Genomic DNA, 17296 nt, shown 5'->3' with positions numbered 1-17296 from the left:
ATTAATATGAAGTCATGTTATTTAATTAGTTTTAGTCTTAAATTAATTATGAATTAATTTAGAGATTAAAAAGAAGACTGATTAAATTATGGGCTATTATATTTTATATAGTGTGGGCTAATACTCATTTGTTAATGGGCTAAGCTAATATGGAAGTCCATGGATGATCCATGGAGCTTTTAACCCATGGATCCTTGGAAAGGAAAAGACATAGGTTATTAGGGTTTCACCCTAACCATGCACACTATATAAAGAAGCATATGATGCAAGAAATGACACTCTAGTTGTGTGAGACTTAGTGGTGGCCGATTCCACAAGAAAGTATACTACTCTCTCAAAGTTTTCCAAGTGTTTGTGGTGATTTGTGATTCCATTTGAGGCATTCACACTATTGGTGCTTGGCTCTCAAACTCCAAACAATCAACCATTATCAAAAGGTATGTACTTCTACTAGCAATTATATGATTCATAATTCTTATGCTATGCTAGTTAGGAAGAAACCTTGGAAATTATTATTTGCGTGTATTTTAGAAGAAAACATAGATCCAAGGTTTATAGGGTTGCATGCACACCATAGGAGTGTTAGAATGCTCAAAACCCAACAATGTAGTCAGTAAGGAAGGATTCACGTAGATCCTTCCAAGATCAAGACCATTGAAGGCTGGGTGATCCCACAGACACCAACATAAATTCGACAATTCTTGGGTCTCGTAGGCTACTACCGAAGGTTTATCCATAACTTCTCCAAGATAGTCAATCCCGTCACCGCCTTAATACAAAAAGGCATACCTTTCAACTAGACGGAAAAGCAAGAAGCCACCTTCCAAACCTTGAAGCGAGGCCTCTGTAGTGCACCAGTGTTATCCTTACCAAAGGGAACCGAAGACATCGTAGTATATTGCGATGCTTCGAACCAAGGGTTAGGCTGTGCCCTCATGCAGTGTGGAAAGGTGATAGCTTACACATCCAGACAATTGAAGACGCATGAAGTAAATTACACCACCCATGATCTCAAGTTGGGAGATGTGGTCTTCGCCCTAAATATTTGAAGGCAATACCTCTACGGTACGAAGTGCACCATCTTCACAGATCATAAAAGCCTCCAGCACACTCTAAACTAAAAGGAGTTGAACATGAGGCAACGAAGGTGGGTTGAGCCGTTGAATGATTACGAATGCGAGATCAAGTACTACCCAGGCAAGGCTAACGTGGTAGCCGACGCCCTGAGCAGGAAAGAATACTCAGGTCGTCGGGTGAAGACATTATCAATAACTATCCACTCCCACCTAACCTCACAAATCAAGGGAGCCCAATCAGATGCATTGAAGCCGAAGAACGCCACACATGGGGATGGATAAAAACCATGAAGCCAATGTGGACGGAACTTACTACTTCATGAATAGAATATGGGTCCCTAAATTTGGGAAATTCAGAGAAATAGTCATGAATTAGGCTCATAAGACGTGATATTCCATCCATCCAGGTTCGGATAAGATTTACCTGGATATTAAACAACATTATTGGTGGCCAAATATGAAGGCAGAGATCGCCACTTACGTGGGAAAGTGTCTCACTTGCGCCAAAGTGAAAGTGGAGTATCAGAAGCCCTTAGGGTTATTGCAGCACCCAGTAATACCAGAGTGGAAATGGGAAAAGATTACTATGGACTTCATAACCAAATTACCTAAGACAGCAGATAGATTGGATGCTATCTGGGTGATTGTCGATAGGTTGACTAAATCCGCCCATTTCCTGCTAATAAAAGAATCGTTCAAGATGGAAAGATTAACACAAATCTATATAAAAGAGATCGTGAGACTTCATGGGGTTCCAGTATCTATTATCTTGGATTGGGATAGTAGATTTACTTCACAATTTTGGCAATCGCTCCACAAGGCTATGGGAACACAACTAGACATGAAAACTGCTTACCACCCTCAAATCGATGGCTAGAGTGAACGAACCATTCAGACCCTCGAGGACATATTCCGAGCTTGTGTGATCGATTTTGGAAAATCATGTGATGCCCACTTGCCCTTGATTGTGTTCTCGTACAACAATAGCTATCCCACAATCATAAAGGTTTCTCCTTTTGAGGCCTTGTATGGTCGCAAATGCAGATCGCCTCTCTGCTGGGTTGAGGTGGGTGACACCAAGCAGCACACTTACAAGACAATAAATCATTCGAGAAACGACAGAGAAGATAATCCAAATCAAAGCCCGACTCCAAGCATCGTGTGACCGACAAAATACATACGCTGACAAACGACGAAAACCTATGGAATTCCAAGTTGGAGATCGGGTATTATTAAAGATCTCTCCCTAGAAAGGGATGATCCATTTTGGCAAATGGGGAAAACTAAATCCACGATACATTGGGCCGTTCGAGATTCTTTCCCGAATTGGTCCGATGGCATATAAGCTGCAGCTACCTACGGGGCTCAGCAACGTACACCTTGTGTTCCATGTCTCGAATTTGAAAAAGTGCTTAACAGATGAAACCCTAGTGATTCCTCTGGAGGAGCTCGAAATAAACGAGAATCTCCTATACGTCAAAGAACAGGTCGAGATAATGGATGGGGAAGTGAAGCGTACGAAGCAGAGTTATATTCAAATTGTGAAGGTTCGATGGAACATTAAGCGTGGACCAGAATTCACATGGGAATGCGAGGACCAGATGAACCGAAATTATCGTCACTTATTCTCTAGTTCATGATCCTACCTTACAAAAGAATTTCGGGACAAAATTCCGTCTAATGGGGGGATGATGTCACAACTAACATTTTTAGCTAGGAAATTTTGTTTTCATGTAACCATAAACTCTTATAAGACTCGTAATCTAAGTGGATATCATGTTCTATGCTCAATCAAACACATCCATTTGAATCAAAACTCATGATTGAAGTCCAAAACTTAATTCAATACAACTCAAATACTCAATTGTGGGTATGAAACCCTAATAACCCGGTTCAAACTAAGTATGGACCAGGATCCTCTTATTGGGCCTAATGGACCAGTAAACTTTCAATTTGGCTATTTTGGGTCAAGGAAACCTAATTGGGGTTAAATTGGACCCACATTCATGAAATTGCAGTATTTTGGGTCATGTGGGCCTAGAATGACCCAACTTGTAATCATGGGCCTTATTAGGCCGTAAATGGTTTCATAAGCCGTATTGGGTCGTGAACTAACTTTTTGGGCTTCATTGGGCTAAAAACTCAAATTTCCTTTATTATTTTGGGTCGTGAACCCATATATGGGCCTAATGGGCCGAAAACTCTTAAGTTGGGCCTCAAGTTTCAAATACACTCAAAAATGGCCCAAACTCTTCCTTCTATTTTCCTTTTCTCTCTATTCTCGGTTTTGTATAAAAAATAATAATAATAACCAGATTATAATTAGGGTATTGCCACCTAATTATTGTTTAATGGATAACTAAGCAAATTATACACCATGTCTCTAGGAAATCTCATGTTTCCATACAACAATCTTGTCATCTCTCTCTTTCCTCCCTCTTCTTCTTATTCTTGGCCCAAAACAACCCACCACCACCTTCATTTTACTCTCACGCCCACTTAAACATTTCTCTCTAAGAACACTCAAAGAAACCTCCTTTATTCTTCCTAGAATTCGTGTGTACTTGTGTGTGTCTTAAGGAAAATATCTTCAAGCTTCATACTTAGGTAAGATCATGTAAACTCAAAGTGATTTATTTCTTTTTATGATAGATCCATCCTCATGAACACATGTTTTCATGATCATGCTCTTAAAACTTCTTAGAATTCGAAGGTCTCCTCTCAAGAAGACTTCTAGGGCCGAGATCCTTCTCAACCTTCATCAAAGACCAAAAACAACAACCCAAAGTGATGCCATACCCCCTATTTTTATTTTTTACTATCTTTTGGGGGAGAATACAAGTTGTTTTGTGTAGATCTATGTGTGTATGCATGATCTTGTGTGTTTTTCATGATATACACGTGAATATGTGTCATAAGCTCCATGAACTTGAAGATCTACTAAAATATGATGATATTTGTAGAACAAAACACTCATTTCAACCCATCTTAAAAAGAAATGGTTTTTAAAATACATCAAAGTTACTAAAAACTAACAGATTTGCCTGAAAGGGGCTAAAGGTGACAAAATAACCAAAAATGGGGTACTTTATGTAACTCACGGTTTTTAAAGGACCAAAAGGAATGTATTTTGATAAATATGAACCTTTTTTATATTTGTGATCTTAAAAAGGGATAGAAGTGTAAAAATTCATAAATGAGCTTCTTTTGGGCTTTTTCAAGTTTTTGGGCCAAAGTTAAAAATTTCGGATTTTTGTGGGCTTAAATGCCATTTTCAACAAAGTTGTGCCAAAAATGTAAATTTTTGATAATGAGAACTACAATTCGAGTTTAGTAAAAACATGGGCAAAAAAGATGAATTTATTTTAAATGGGCCAATAATGCATATTTTCATAAAACCAAACCAAAAATGATATTTTTGACAATAGGGAGTTAAAAATGTTATTTCTATTTAAAACTAGCTTTAAATGTAAATTGCATCCTTAAAGGACCTAAATTGTCATTTTGACCAAAATAGTGCCCTAAGTGTAAATATTCGGTCTTAGGACCAAAAATGTCTTTTTACAAAAAAAAAATGGACTTTTTCACTTCAATTTGGTAACCAATGAAGCTTATACAACCAACGTAACCAACAATGGATAAAATATGTTATTCTCACTCAGATTGGATCCTGAACTAATATACATGATTAGTGGACCTTAGTCGTCCACTTACATGTTTATTGGGCCTCGGATACTCATTGGGCCTGTAAATAATTGTCACACCCCAAAACCAAGAACGGCGGAAACGTTCTGGGGCGGAGGACGTCATGTACAGTATCACAACAATGAAAAGTAGCAAACAAGCAACAATATCATCCATTGCATTAATAATATAATTATTATACAAGTGTGTTCTGTCAAATTTTGATAAACACTAAAACATAAATCAAAATGAAAGATGCGTCTTGATCGAGCATCATCTTCCCTGAACCTTGCATCGGTACCTGTCTATGGTTGACCTGAGGATACAAGTTATTTTGAAAGAGAGTATCGACTTTAAAGCTGGTGAGATCATAAGTATTTTAGTGTCTTAATTTGTATGTAAGTATTTGTACGTATCTGAACTGTAGTATTGAAAATGTATAAGAATTGTAACTATAAAAATGTTTGTAAAACAACTGTAAATGTTTGAAAAACCCTAGAAATCCCTATGATTCCTACTATTATAAAAGAAAGTCTTCTACCAAGACTTAGCTGCATTGAATGTAGTCTTCTACCAAGACCTAACTGTTCTGAATGTACGTTTCTTGTAAAAGTGTGTAATTTTCCCAAGTGTAACTATCATTAACAAAATACAGTTTTTACCTTTAATGCTTAAGCGAAAAAATCACTAAATATATGTAAAGGGAAAATTAATATAGTACTGTAGTGTAGCGCTATAAGAACTACTGCTGTACTAACTACCTTAAACCGGATTTATATTAAGGCATCATGTGATTAATTGTACCATACTATCGACTGGTAACAATGACAAAGGTATGGTCGTAAAAAGAAATGACGTTTGGCACCCGCAGACTTGCAGGTCCGGTTGTAGCTAGCAGTAAGGTGTAGATCTATATGCAAACTCATGCACTCCCTTCAAGAGACTCTGGCTACAACTCGGGCCATGACATTGAAGTCATGCTCCGATACAAGATCATAATTGTGTCAACGTATTTATGTATATGTAATGTACTGAATTGTTCTACGTGTGCTAGCTGTAATGTGTGTTCTCTCTTTATCTAGCAAGTATAGTAATGTACTGTATTGTTCTAGCTGTAATGTATGTGCTCTCTATCTAGCAAGTATAGTAATGTACTGAAATGTTCTAGCTGTAATGTATGTGCTCTCTATCTAGCAAGTATTGACTCACGAATGAACTGACTCATTGTATGATATCACGTTCTAGTAATAGTTTTAGTATCTTTCTAAACTACCCATATGGTAGTTTACTAGTAATCTATCTGGTATGGATGGACATGGATGTATACCCTTGCTACCGAAGGGCATTGGATGAACTGGAAGGACCTTTATGACTACATATATACACATGATATATAACTAATATTTAAACGACCTTCGGACGGGTACCCGATATCCCACCAGACCACATCTCAAGCGCGAAAAGGAAATAGGGTGGATAGCCTTCCTAAGTCTTTTAAATATTTCTTATATAACCATACATATAGAGGCATGCACTTTATAATATAAAAGCATAAAATAAGTTTTGTAAAATCTTTGAACATAAATATTATCTAAGAAAAGATCGACTGGATGTCAATCTATAAAACGGTTTGAAGGCATGGGTTTGATAAAACAGTTTAAGTATAAGGAAGCATTTGTTTGAAACACAATTGTAAATGAGTTTGAAATGAAACATACAGAGTAAAACGTATAGTGTAATAAGGAGTTTTAAACATATAAAGTGTTTATGAAAAACATTTGAAGGAAACTGTTTGGTAAAACGGCTAATGAGTAGCCAATCATTTGAATGCTGCTTATTAATCACATGTGATTGATATAATAATTTGCATAATTCTAGTTGTATCCCTGCCATAAAACATTTAAAAATAGTTAAAACATTGATTTAGGGGTATGAACTCACCTGTTGTGGGTGATACGGATGAACTGATGAGGTAGGACTGCTAGGTGTCAAGTGAAGACTTTAGACACACATAATGGTCCTAATTACATATGAAGACATATGTATATAAACAATTAGTGATTATAACACTAATTAAACATGTATAAACATCCTAATGCGAGGAAAATACTTTTGGTCAAGTGCTAGGAGGCTAATGGGTTTCGACAAAGGAGTGCAAGACCTCTTATGGGAGTTTATGGTCAAAAGACCATATGTGTTGGAGTTTACGGCCCAGGGGAGTAAACTCCTGGCCGTAAACTCTCTATAGGGTCACTAAATGAAGCTTAATATTATTACAACTTAAGTGGTGAAGTGCTTCAAGGCTTAAACAAGTGTTTGGGCTTCCTTTTAACTCCTTTTAGGAGTTCACGGCCTTGGGACCAATCCCTTGGAGATTACGGCCGTAATCTCCCTTGGGAGGGTGTTTGTAGTGTTTTCAAGTCCCTAATTTATCTAAGAATGAATCAAGGAAATTGTCCAAGGCTTTTAGGAGAGTTTATAGCACCATTTGGCACTATTATTTGGAGTTCATGGCCCTGGAACTTCTTGGGCCGTGAACATCTTTTTCTTGGTGTTCTAAAGGTGTTTGCTAGTCCTAAACACACTAGGGTACTTGTCTAAATTAGTCTCTTGGCTTAAGGAAGGTGTTTAGGGTGTTTTGGCACCTAAAAATGGAGTTCACGGCCCAAGAACTTCCTTGGCCGTGAACTCACTTCTAGCCTTTGTTTCTAATTGATTTTGTGGTCTAAACATGTAATGGTGGCTTCTAGTTTAGTTCCAAGGCTTTGAGGGAGATTGGGCACTGTTTTGTCCCTTAAAAAGGAGTTTACTCTCCAAGTGTTATTGGGCGGCAAACTCCCAAATCTTGGGGCTTTGATCCGATTTTGATGTTATAAAACACAATCTAAGCTATATAATATAACTAGATAGAAGTACTCACGATTTGGGATAAAAACCCGAAGATCCATGAGAGAGAATTTTGACTTTTCTCTAGTTGGAAATGTAACTAATGAATGAATATGGTTCAGATTTCTATATATAGTGCTGGGATTTTTGGCAGAAAATATTTTATTCCCGAAATGAACTCTAATATCATAGAGTATTGGAATAACAGTGTTGCACAAAACCCTAGTGCATCCACTCTCCTGATATCTCCTTAAGTGCTAATCCTGAAATACTCAAACTTATACCCAAAGGATGGAATTTCACTGTAACTGTTCTAACTTCTATTGGCTTGATATGGTTTGTTCAGAATGGAAATTTCGGGTTGTCACATCATCCCCCTGTTAAAGGGAATTCCGTCCCAAAATTAGAATTTAGGCAAGGAAGTAGGTACGAATGATCAAGTCGTGAGGTGGAAACTTCCTAATCGATTGGTTCTAGCGTTCCTAAGTGAAATCGGGTCCTCGGTTGGTATCCCAACGAACCTTCACTAACTGGCGACGGCGTTGCTTCGTCCGCTTGACCTCTCGATCGAGGGTCACTACGGTTCTAATACAAAGGCGAGGATCTTGATGAGTGGACTTACAAGAGTCCTAACGGAAAGGTACGGTTTCAAGTTCGAGACGCGAAGGGTAAAATGTACGTTACTGAGTTCACGGAGTAGGTCTAGTTTGCGAGGTACATGACCGATTCTGGTAAGAATCTCGGAGGTCCTATCTATCTTGGATTTAGCTTTCCACACGATACGAAGCGTATTAAGCCATTCCCAGAGTGAGTTTTTTTCTAAAGAACTTGGTCTCTCACTTGGAACTTCCAAGGGTTCTTTCTCTTGCTAAACTTCCCAGTCAAGGGCCACCCCTTACTGGGTCAAAGTCGAAAGGGTTTCTGTAATTTACGAGGAGTTCTGAATGAACTATGGCAGTAGGTCTGTAAGACCTAGAATTTGGCGAATGTATGTCAGCGTCTCTGGTGTTGACGAATTCTCAACGGTTTTGACAAATTGAAAGAGTACTCAAAAATTCCCACATCACTAATAGTGTGTCATAGGAACCTGACTCTTCAATTTCAAAACTTGTGCTTAGAGAACTTCGTGAAATTTCCTCTGAAGGTAATGTTTCCATGGGTTCCTTCTTACTACGAGGGTAGATAAGTAAGTCATTACATGGAGAACTGACGAACTGATCCAATTAAGAAAGACGTACCCTACTCATTTAGCTCGTGAATACTATGCGTGTATTGGTCCTATCCGAAGGGTATCACTACGGACTCGAAGTGTCCGCATCGAGTTCGGAAGATAGTCTTCCAGTCATCCTTCCCTAACACTCAAACTGGTGATATTCGGATCTCAAGTCCATTTCTGAAAGAAATTTTTTCCTTGCGTTTGCTCAACCAATTCATTTATACAAGGCAAAGATAATGATTTCTACTGGAAAAATCTCGACGGAGTCCTCGATAGCCGAGGTACATACGATGCAATCCGTCGATCTCTGGAAGAATATGACCGGAGTTCTCCAGGGTGAGAAGCCTAGTCTTCTAATTCTATTTCTGTGTAGTTCGTTATGTTGTCCGAGCTGTTCTTGTATCTCCATAGGTGTTTAGACTGTAGGGCAATTGGTTTACAGGAGTCGTACTGGGTTCTAAGTTTGTTCACATGACGATGCGATTACTCGTAGGCTTGGGCAGTTCTTCGTCCTGAAGTTCATATTAGAATTCAAAGATGGTTTCACAATCACAATCTCGTGTATACGAGTCGTATATAATTAAGATTGAAAAGGTAGTCGAATAACTGATTCTTCTTTAAGCTCACCTCCCATCGAAGAAAAAGAAGTTAAAGTGGAATCATCAATTCTAAACCTGTAGAACCATGATTATATATCACTCTTATGTATACATTCCTTAGTGATAGGTCAACCGCATGAATCCCTGGATTAAACTTGACGTACTGCACGAGTGGTACTTCGGGGATTTCTTCAGAAAAGAGAAGAACTAAGAGGTACTCCACGCATGAGTACTTCGGTGTTCTGATATGACGGCTTCGCTAAAACGACATTTACTGGTAAAGAGATGTACTTAAGAAGCTGGTATGGTGTGGATCAAATAGAATCTAGTTGTATGATAATGTCGGAATCATACGGAAACTTAAAGACATTAGATCTGAACATAAGATGTTTACAGACAAAACACAACCTTGCAACCATCAACAGAGTTACAGCACTTTAGACTTATAACAAGACCATTGCTTCAAATAAGGTATACTACAAAAGATAAGTATAAGCAACACGAGCATCCTTATACATAGAGGATCTCACAAAAGGTAAGACCCTAGTTGCACTAGTTTTGGATAGTTTATAAGTCTGTTACAACAATACGCCTAAATTACATTAACGAGGGGTCCGACGTAGTTTCTCCTGCAGCTGTGATCCTGAGAATCTTCCCATCAGCACTCGAGTTCTTCGTTATCGGGCAATCCTTCTTGAGGTGTTCAATTTCAACGCATTGGTGACATATCTGGACAGCACCAACATTGGCGGTGGAAGTGAGGTGCTTAGCCAGTGTTATGTGGACATGAGTGCCTTCCTCATCACTCCACCTTGGAAATTGCTTCGTAAAGCGTTCGGCTTTATCACTACTTTTGTGTGTAGGGTTGGTCCCGATGAAAGGGACTTGAGTGATGGGTCGTGCCGGTGCTCCACAGCTACGAGCATGGTGCCCTAATTTTAGGCAATTGCAACATTTCATCTCATGGCAAACCCCATGATGATGGAAACTACACTTATCACACTTCGGGAGTTTTCCCTTGTATTGCCTGCTCGGTATGGGGATGGCAGGGGTTTCCACTTGCTGTCGTTGCATGGGAAGTTTTTGGGATTTCTTGCGTTCTTTCTGGGCTTGACGCCTTCATTTTTTGTTCTCTGTCTTTTGGCTTTGCGAGCCTATGACTGTTACCGTTTGGCGACTTCCTGGATGGATACCACGATTGGGAACTTCAATCCCATCATCAGCATTGATTGTGCTGATAGCGCTATGGTGCACAAGGACAGCAGTTACGGCAACCATCACAGCAGCTGTAACTGCGGTTTGGAAGGTAGCAGTGTCCATAGGAAACGTAGAGGTTTCATTGTTCGACTGATTGCTTTCGGATGACGACATGATTCTGTAACACGAAGATAAGGATTTTGTGAGCGATTCTGGTTGACCCTAGATGTACTTCGATTGTTCAAGTAAAGAGTAAGACTATGTTCTCGAAAGTTTGACCTACATCCCTATGATGCAGTCCTATCACAGAATGGAAGTATATTCGCGAAGGTTTGACCTACATCTCTATGATGCAGTCCTAGTACTGAGTGGAGGTGTGTTCATGAAGGGTTGACCTACATCCCTATGATGCAGTCCTAGTAATGGAATGGAAGTAAGTTCGTAGAATGGTCTCAAGACGTTTGTCGTTCAAGCCGAGGTATCGTTGGTTGGTGAATAACATGATCCAACCATTAAAAGAGACTTGGAAATGTCTCCGGAGCTAAATTACTATAGTCCAATGACTTGACTAAAGCAGGTTTCAGATAGACTCCAATGAAAGTATGATAAGAGTACTTGAATGAAGAATGACACAGAAGTTAGCCGGCTGTCAATATCTTTGATATTCACGACGTAAAGATTCAGGAAAATGACCTTGTAAAGGTCTTACATCATATCCAGAGAAGATAGTTCTTGACAGCATAAAGACCTAACCAAAAGTTCTTATAGTACAAGGTAATTTCATAGAAAATGCCTCATCGGGCATAGACAGAAAAAAAACGATTCCTTTTAATAAGGAAAATAAAGTAAAGCGTCTACTACTGGCGACGGTCATCCCTCTGGTGAACTCTCAGTTCAACCAATTGACGTTCCATGTCAAGTAGGTGTCTTTCGTACACCCTCTGGCGTACTCGGAGCTCTATGACTTCGGCTCATGATTCAGCCAGTGCTTGCAGCAGGGTTTCATGGTTTCTCTCAGATCTCTCGCGAGCATCTTCTAGACGAATGGTGCGGAGGGTATGCATTCTTGCATCGGCGACAACTTCGGTAATCTGATGTAGGGCTGTCCTGCCTTGAATCTCATTTCGGGCCACTCTGTGGACCAAGATTGGCAAGGTTCTGTCTGCTGAGCCCCCATTTCTTAGGTCATAAAAGCTTCGGTCACCATTAAATGGCATGGACTGATCTTGTCCTTGGCTCCATGTTTCCAAGCATTCCACCCACTCAGAAGTCGGGCCATGAAAAGCTGGACGAGGGTTAGGAATTGGAAAGGGAGCTGCTCGGGGTAGGTTCTCAACCTCTGGTTCGGAGTTAGCATCGTCCAAAAGGTCTTCATCATGGTGATCATTCAAAGGGATAGGATGATCATTCTCTGGTTGACTGGTTCTTCTCTAAACCAACCAGCTATGACTTTGTTCGGAAGATACTGGTTGCCGTGGGGATGGAGTCCAACCATGTTATCTACGCGAGAATTGGGGTAAGAAAATAATTGTTAGACGAACTATCTAGATAATTATTTAGAAAATCTTCATTAGTTACATCGCTATTTGTGAAGTGCATACCAGTTATATGTAATCTAAACATGATAGGCCTTCGAATAAGTGACCTTAACTCCAAATTCACACAGAATAGGGGTAAAGTAAAATTTTCACAGATTCTAAGTCTATAACATCATAATTACATATAGCCTTTGTGTATCCACTTAGCAACTATCAAATTAGTAATGAAGATCCCGTTTTAGTTCTCAAGTATAACGTACTTATAGTAACACCAAAGACTCCTATAGTATTTTAAGTTTAATGTTATGTTCTACTGTTCTCATTGTGGTAGGGTTGGTAAGATTTTAGACTTGTTGCAACCACACAATTAAACTTAGGCACATGCTAGTCAATCCTCGGATAATATAGGTGATCAGGCTATATCTTCCCAATTTTGACCATATGTCTCTAAGCCCACCTGTGTTGCCCAACAATCGTAATTCTTTTGTACTGTCCTAGTGACACTGATTTTAGTATGAATGCAGGCACGTATACTTAACTAAATATTTTATTATTTAAAGTATAAACTCTTGGTCAGAGTATTTTTAATCCCTTATGTATTTATAGTTAGTATATCTTTTATGGGTTGATATACTTAATTCACTATAAACAATGCTCTGATACCAATCTGTCACACCCCAAAACCAAGAACGGCGGAAGCGTTCTGAGGCGGAGGACGTCATGTACAGTATCACAACAATGAAAAGTAGCAAACAAGCAACAATATCATCCATTGCATTAATAATATAATTATTATACAAGTGTGTTCTGTCAAATTTTGATAAACACTAAAACATAAATCAAAATGAAAGATGCGTCTTGATCGAGCATCATCTTCCCTGAACCTTGCATCGGTACCTGTCTATGGTTGACCTGAGGATACAAGTTATTTTGAAAGAGAGTATCGACTTTAAAGCTGGTGAGATCATAAGTATTTTAGTGTCTTAATTTGTATGTAAGTATTTGTACGTATCTGAACTGTAGTATTGAAAATGTATAAGAATTGTAAGTATAAAAATGTTTGTAAAACAATTGTAAATGTTTGAAAAACCCTAGAAATCCCTATGATTCCTACTATTATAAAAGAGAGTCTTCTACCAAGACTTAACTGCTCTGAATGTAGTCTTCTACCAAGACCTATCTGTTATGAATGTACATTTCTTGTAAAAGTGTGTAATTTTGCCAAGTGTAACTATCATTAACAAAATATAGTTTTTACCTTTAATGCTTAAGTGAAAAGATCACTAAATATATGTAAAGGGAAAATTAATATAGTACCGTAGTGTAGTGCTATAAGAACTATTTTTGTACTAACTACCTTAAACCAGATTTATATTAAGGCATCATGTGATTAATTGTACCATACTATCGACTGGTAACAATGACAAAGGTATGGTCGTAAAAAGAAATGACGTTTGGCACCCGCAGACCTGCAGGTCCGGCTGTAGCTAGCAGCAAGGTGTAGGATAGTCAATCCAGTATAGATCTATACACAAACTCACGCTCTCCCTTCAAGAGACTCTGTCTACAAGTCGGGCCATGACATTGAAGTCATGCTCCGATACAGGATTACAATTGTGTCAACGTATTTATGTATATGTAATGTACTGAATTGTTCTATGTGTGCTAGCTGTAATGTGTCTTCTCTCTTTCTCTAGCAAGTATAGTAATGTACTGTAATGTTCTAGCTGTAATGTATGTGCTCTCTATCTAGCAAGTATAGTAATGTACTGAAATGTTCTAGCTGTAATGTATGTGCTCTCTATCTAGCAAGTATTGAATCATGAATGAACTGACTCATTGTATGATATCGCGTTCTAGTAATAGTTCTAGTATCTTCCTAAACTACCCATATGGTAGTTTACTAGTAATCTATCTGGTATGGATGGACATGGATGTATACCCTTGCTACCCAAGGGCATTGGATGAACTGGAAGGAGCTTTATGACTATATATGTACACATGATATATAACTAATATTTAAACGACCTTAGGATGGGTACCCGATATCTCACCAGACCACATCTCAAGCGCAAAAAGGAAATAGGGTGGATAGCCTTCCTAAGTCTTTTAAACATTTCTTATATAACCATACATATAGAGGCATGCACTTTAGAATATATAAGCATAAAATAAGTTTTGTAAAACCTTTGAACATAATTATTATCTAAGAAAAGATCGACTGGATGTCAATCTATAAAACGGTTTGAAGGCATGGGTTTGATAAAACAGTTTAAGTATAAGGAAGAATTTGTTTGAAACACAATTGTAAATGAGTTTGAAATGAAACATACAGAGTAAAAGGTATAGTTTAATAAGGAGTTTTAAACACATAAAGTGTTTATGAAAAACATTTGAAGGAAACTGTTTGGCAAAACGGCTAATGAGTAGCCAATCATTTGAATGCTGCTTATTAATCACATGTGATTGATATAATAATTAGCGTAATTCTACTTGTATCCCCCCCAATAAAAAATTTAAAAATAGTTAAAACATTGCTTAAGGGGTATAAACTCACCTGTTGTGGGTGATACGGATGAACTGATGAGGTAGGACTGCTAGGTGTCAAGTGAAGACTTTAGAAACACACAATGGTCCTAATTACATATGAAGACATATGTATATAAACAATTAGTGATTATAACACTAATTAAACATGTATGAACATCCTAATGCGAGGAAAACACTTTTGGTCAAGTGCTAGGAGGCTAATGGGTTGCGACAAAGGAGTGCAAGACCTCTTATGGGAGTTTATGGTCAAAAGACCATATGTGTTGGAGTTTATGGACCAGGGGAGTAAACTCCTAGCCGTAAACTCTCTGTAGGGTCACTAAATGAAGCTTAACATTATTACAACTTAAGTCGTGAAGTGCTTTAAGGCTTAAACAAGTGTTTGGGCTTCCTTTTAACTCCTTTTAGGAGTTCACAGCCTTGGGACCAATCCCTTGGAGATTACGTCCGTAATCTCCCTTGGGAGGGTGTTTGTGGTGTTTTCAAGTCCCTAATTTATCTAAGAATGAATCAAGGAAATTGTCCAAGGCTTTTAGGAGAGTTTATAGCACCGTTTGGCACTATTATTTGGAGTTCACGGCCCTGGAACTTCTTGGGCCGTGAACACCTTTTTATTGGTGTTCTAAAGGTGTTTGCTAGTCCTAAACACACTAGGGTACTTGTCTAAATTAGTCTCTTGGCTTAAGGAAGGTTTTTAGGGTGTTTTGGCACCTAAAAATGGAGTTCACGGCCCACGAACTTCCTTGGCCGTGAACTCACTTCTAGCCTTTGTTTCTAATTGATTTTGTGGTCTAAACATGTAATGGTAGCTTCTAGTTTAGTTCCAAGGCTTTGAGGGACATTGGGCACTCTTTTGGCCCTTAAAAAGGAGTTACTCTCCAAGTGTTCTTGGGCGGTAAACTCCCAAATTTTGGGGCTTTGATCCGATTTTGATGTTATAAAACACAATCTAAGCTATATAATGTAACTAGATACAAGTACTCACGATTTGGGATAAAAACCCGAAGATCCGTGAGAGAGAATTTTGACTTTTCTCTAGTTGGAAATGTAACTAATGAATGAATATGGTTCAGATTTCTATATATAGTCCTGGGATTTTTGGTAGAAAATTTTTTATTCCCAGAATGAACTCTAATATCATAGAGTATTAGAATAACAGTGTTGCACAAAACCCTAGTGCATCCACTCTCCTGATATCTCCTTAAGTGCTAATCCTTAAATACTCAAACTTATACCCAAAGTCTGGAATTTCACTGTAACTAATCTAACTTCTATTGGCTTGATATGGTTTGTTCAGAATGGAAATTTCGGGTTGTCAAAATAGTATACATGTTAATTGGGCCTTAGTTGTGCTTTTACATATATATTGGGCCTGGGATATATATTCTCATTCCTTTTTAGCCTAGAAATAGTTACATGCTTAGTGGGCCTTAGTTGACCACTTACACGTTTATTGGGCCTGAAATATTCTTTGTATGTTTCTTTTCGCGTAAATTTGATTAAGGTTCTAGTGAGACGTTTCGGTTGGTACCCAATGAGTGTACGATTGTAGCCTGTATTTATAACCAAAGTTTCTTGGAGGGAGAGTGGAAGTTTGTGTATAGATCTATATGGGGGTGACACCCCACACCTGAACTGTTCGCTATAGTTAGACTAGAGCAGTCTAAGGTGACAAACCTTACCTTAAACAAGTCGGCATCTAATAGACGTCATGACAGTAGAATTTTTCATTATCAGGTATGGTTATAACGGCTCACTTAGAGGAATTAACGTTATAAAATTTACGGGAAAACTATTCTCTTTTCTCTCTGGGTTACTCGGTAACACACTCACGCTGGTACTCAACCTCCGGTGTTGAGATTCCAGCATTCTCTTACGCAGACAACAACGGGTTGTCTGGGGATCATTCTCTTTACATTCGGAAACCTTTTCTTGTGGATAACACAATATTATACTCGCGCTGGTACTCTAACACGGGTGTTGAGATTCCAACATTCTCGCAAGCAGACAACATCGGGTTGTCTGGGATTATTCTCTCTATACTCTCACAAACATTAACACACATGCATTAATACAAGATCAGACACAAACATACCAAACTGTTTTTTAGAAAATATCGTATTTTCTGGTGTATACAAAGTAATACAAATCATTTTTCTCAAACATGCTTATGAACTCACCAACATTTTTATGTTGACCTTTTTAAATTAACTTGTATTCCCAGGAAACCGTTGAGCAGGTTGGGCAGAAAGAATCCATGGATATTTTGTTATATTGTTTTCATCACACTTAGACTATTTTGGCATGTAATATTCAAATACAATACTCGATGTAAACCATGAATGTTGTTATGTTACATGTGTGATGATGATGATGTTATGTTTCAATTATATACTCTGTGATGATACTATAACAATGAAGTCACCTAAAGCCCCTAGACGTCTCCACCGTCTGGTCTGGGGGTGTGACAAATTGTTACAGGAGGTTTTGTGAATGCGAAGTTCAAAGTAACAAGAGGTTCTAAAAATGTTGTGCATGAATTCATGCTTG

The sequence above is a fragment of the Lactuca sativa genome, chromosome 8, assembly GCF_002870075.4.
Source record: "Lactuca sativa cultivar Salinas chromosome 8, Lsat_Salinas_v11, whole genome shotgun sequence".
In the NCBI taxonomy this organism is placed as follows: Eukaryota; Viridiplantae; Streptophyta; class Magnoliopsida; order Asterales; family Asteraceae; genus Lactuca; species Lactuca sativa.
This window is presented reverse-complemented; position numbering follows the sequence as displayed.